The sequence below is a fragment of the Ailuropoda melanoleuca genome, chromosome 15 (genome assembly GCF_002007445.2).
Source record: "Ailuropoda melanoleuca isolate Jingjing chromosome 15, ASM200744v2, whole genome shotgun sequence".
NCBI classification, from domain to species: Eukaryota; Metazoa; Chordata; class Mammalia; order Carnivora; family Ursidae; genus Ailuropoda; species Ailuropoda melanoleuca.
Genome location: NC_048232.1, coordinates 42,868,042 through 42,872,431, shown reverse-complemented (window position 1 = coordinate 42,872,431; position 4,390 = coordinate 42,868,042).

Sequence of the window (4,390 nt, the reverse complement as noted above, 5' to 3'; positions counted from 1 at the left end):
CCCACCCCGGCCACTCCGGAGGCACCACCCCACCCAGTCATCTGCATAGCCACCCCTCCACTCCCCGGAAAAGTCTGCAGTCCCCGCTCGGCCTCCGCCTCCGCCTCCGGCCATCTGCACGACTACCCCCGGCTCCCCTACTAAAGACCTTTCCGCCTCCCCGGCCTCCAGCCCCTGCAGCACCCCTCCTTTTTCCCTACAGCGCAACCTACCACTGCTTCCCTCCACCGAAATCGCTGCAGAGACCCCTCCCCTTCCACGAGTGCCCCCAAACACATGCATTTTCAGCTTTCTGAACCCAATGGCTGCTCACAGACAATACTGTCCCCCCTTTCTGGTCCCAGAGGCTTAACCGCCCTCTCTCCCCAGTTCATCGTGTAAATAACTTAGTCGTGCGAGGGTTACCTCGGTAAGTCAAGCCCGAAAGAGGGCCGCAGCTTAGCTTGGTGAACCCCGAGCGTGGGCGAAGGAGGGGGATGCTCTCCCACCTCCACCTCCAGCACACACACCCTCCCCAGTTTACTGACACCAAGTGACCGCTTTCCAGTCTCTAGGACAGGGGAGGCTGAGAGGCGCTTGTGGACTGCTGCTGGGGAAGCAGTTGGCTGCGGGTTGCTAGGCAAAAATAAACATCGGAGACACCTCCCATTTCCTTACAACTCAGAGCCTTTCTCCTGCGCGGCCACTGGGAGAGACACACCTTCCTTTCCGCTCCGCTGTCTGGGAGAGACACCTTTAATGCTTCTCGTTCCCAGAGACAAGTCTCTCTCCCCTTCCCTTCGGAGATACGTGGAGAATGTCCCTGCCCTTTCAACTGGCCATCTACAGCCTCTCCCTTGCAGACTGAAAAACGCTTGCCGACCTCACACCTGAGTGTGGAACATCCTTTGTACGAGGGTCACGGGTTTTGTCACTTCAACGGTTAGGAAGGAGGAAAAACTAGGCAATCACAGACTACGGGCCCGAAAGCTATTCGGGGCACTTCCTTACAGAGAAGTGAAGTGCCCAATTTCTGAAGTTCTGGGGGACCTGGGTCCATTGTGCTCCGCCTCTCATACCTGTGGGCCTCTGGCTGGACCAAGTTTGCAGGCTCCGAACTAGAGCAGACGCAAATCACCAGGGGGCTACCTCCTGCGAGTCCCATCGCCCCTACTGTCTGCAAATTGTCATAGCAATCTCCCAGAGTGGGCACTCTTGGAGTTCCACAAATGAAACGAAGTGTCTCAAAGACAGACTGACCCTTTCAGTCTCCAGGGGTCCTACAGAGGCATTAAAGATAGTGGGCATTGGCAAGAGGAGACAAGTGGCAAAGAGTCGAATTTTGCCTAGTGGTATGTCCCTCCAAAAAACCCTTTCTTCTTGAAGCCTCCTCCTAATCAAGGAGAACCACAGTGAAATGATCAATCCGAGAATACGCCTCCAGAGCAGTCATAACCTTATCTGGCCTCAGCAAGAAATAGTCCCCTTCGCCTGCCATCCCATTCAAATTCACTTGGGGAAACATCTAGTGTTCAGAATGAGCTAAAGGGAAGGAGGCTACTTAGTAGCAGAGGTGAAGCGGAACCCATTCCCTGGCTCCCAGTCTAATTTCACTATGCTTTCTATCACACAACCTTGGATTGTTCAGAAACTCATGACTCTTTCCTTCTTTTCTTTTCAAAACAATTGTTTCCATACCCTATTCCTTTTTTTTTTAAAATGAGTACTCCGTATAATTGCTATTCAAAGAAAAAATCTGAAGCCAAAAACTCAATTTTGCTATAACCTGACACCCCTTTTCACTTAAATCCTTCTTGCAATACTTCAGTGGAAACTAAATATGGCACTGCTTTTTCATGAATAAGGGAAATGCTAATTCTTGGAAGTCATGGTTTGTAAAATCTAAATTAGTACTATTGATCTGCACATTCAACACGAGGAATAGGAGCACTGACTTTTTTTTTTTTAATAGAAGGACACAAACAATCATTAACTTTAATCAAAGAAAGAAAAAGATATATGTTTGGGGAACTTTTCCTAGTATATTGTTTTATGACATGGCAAGCATAATTTGTTTTATTTTTGTTGTTGTTGTTGTTTTGTCTTAAGGAAAATTTGCCATTAGTCTAATCTTTGGCTCTTTTAATTATAAATGGCATGTCTTTCAAAATTATATTCTTGCTTGGCCCAAAATAAGAATTTACAATTTCTTGGATTCCTCTCATTTTGTTAAATATATTGATGACTTCAGCCTGAATTAAGGTCAAATACGTATACAAATGCACTCCTTGAGCTTTCAAGGAGAATGAACTGAGTAAATGCTAGGAGTTACTACCCTTAAACTTTATTACTTTAATGCATCATTATTAATTATACTGGATAGTTACCGCTTTATAAAACTCCCAAATATTATCATGTTTGATCTACACAACTCACGACCTGACCAAGGCTGTATTGTTGTTAATAGTAACCTGCTCGGGGAGCTCCAGTCATTAGTAAGTGCCTGCTCTTCGATTCTTGCCTGTTGGAAAAACCCCATCTGTTTTGTATGTTTATAAAATCCAGACTCAAATAACAAATAGGTAAGCAGGATGTGGCCGGATTAGAGAGAACAAAACTTTGGGGAACTCAGAATGGAGTCTTGTGGAAGGAAGTCGAGTTTTCACTGGGAAAAGTAGTGATCGTAGAGAAATTGGAAATGAACAAGAAAATTGCTGGTTTCAAAACACATTCACTCCTTTAATCCTTTTATCCCAGAAACATTTACAAAGAATTTAGTATGTGCAAGGCCTGCAGGATATGATGAATCATCACACGTGGTGGGCTAGGCTTCAGTCTGGCAATCTATTAGGACCTCATTCTTTTCTCCAATTAAGCAATACACAGTAAGCAGTTAACATATTTTGGCACTATTAGTACTGGGGCTACACAGTTAAGTAAATAATCTCTGGCTCTGGTCATCATTATTAAGAAGCTCACAGTCCAGGAGAGGAGACCAGACATTGAATGATGTAATGGAGCCAAAATTGAGGCCGGTGGGAGATCCAGTGGGGGCGCGCAGAGGGAATGATGAGCTCTACCTGCGTGGTGATTGGCATCAAAGAGGCTGGGCTTCGGTTTTCAAGGTTTTCAAGATGCTTGGGAGTTTGCCAGTCAGGATATTCTAGGCAGAAGAAATAGGGTGTGCAGAGGCACTGAGGTGTAAGAAGGCATAGCGTATTCTGGGAGAAGGGTGGGCAATTCAAAACAGGGGACGCTTGGGGTAGCAGAGAAAGGGGTGGTTCTGTCACCCTCATAAAGTTAGGGTTCTGGATGAGAAGTCAAAAGTTACGTGTGGATTTTCAACTGCGCGGGGCTGTCGTGCCCCTAATCCTCACATTGTTCAAGGGTAAACTGTATATAATAAATATATATATTCAATATCGACCTCTTTATATCGCTCTATATAACCCATTATATATATAAAACCCGTCATACGCTATGTATGCATATATAAAATCCATTATACATATATATGTATACACACACACGTATGAGATCAACGATCAAGTTCCTGCCATGTGTCAGGCATTGATCCCGGTATTTGGAACCAAGCAGATAAAGTCCTTGCTCCGTAGGTCTCGTATGCCAGTGCAAGGAGAAGGACAAGTAACAAACAATCCATATACCACGTGTCAGGTGGCAATGAGTACTATCCGGAAAATGAAGTGAGGTAAGAGGGTAGGGGGACATGACCTTTTACTTAAGGTCATCGGTGAAGGCCTCCCTAGAAAGGTAACAGACTTGTAGCAGGTGGAAGTCTGCAGGCGCAGGGCCCGGCAGAGGCAAAGGCCCTGAAGTGGACACGTTGGAAGTTCAGTAAGAGGACAGGACAGACGCCGGTGCCTTGAAATGGGCGACAGGGGACATCATGGAGATGAAGTTGGAGAGATGGCCGGAATCCGGGTCACAGTAAGGAACGTGGATTTTACTTTGATTGACTTGGAAAACCATGACTTCTGCGCTTGAAAAGATACCAAACTCAGAGTGGGAAGTTACTATTTATTTACTTACTTACTTATTTTACAATCTCAATGTATGTGCAGTTTTACACTGTTCTAATTCACATCCTACTAGGCCCTGTGGAAGGTAAAAACCAAGCGCAAACTATTTTCAAGGAACTTGCAGTCTCGCCTGGGAGAAAACTCATATTCCAGGAGTTTCAGCCTCTCGGTGAAAAGCATGCGCTTTATATTCTCCTGTGTCTCCCCCAGACCCGCGTTTCCACCCCGCTCCGTGCCATAGGACGCTTTACAGGAGGCATCCGTGGGCTCCCTTGCCCTTGAGCGTCTAGTTGGGTTTACCCATTGGAAGGTCCTGGCAAGAGACCCAGGGGCTGGAGGACAATGAGGTCAGGCTGCTTATCTCCCTG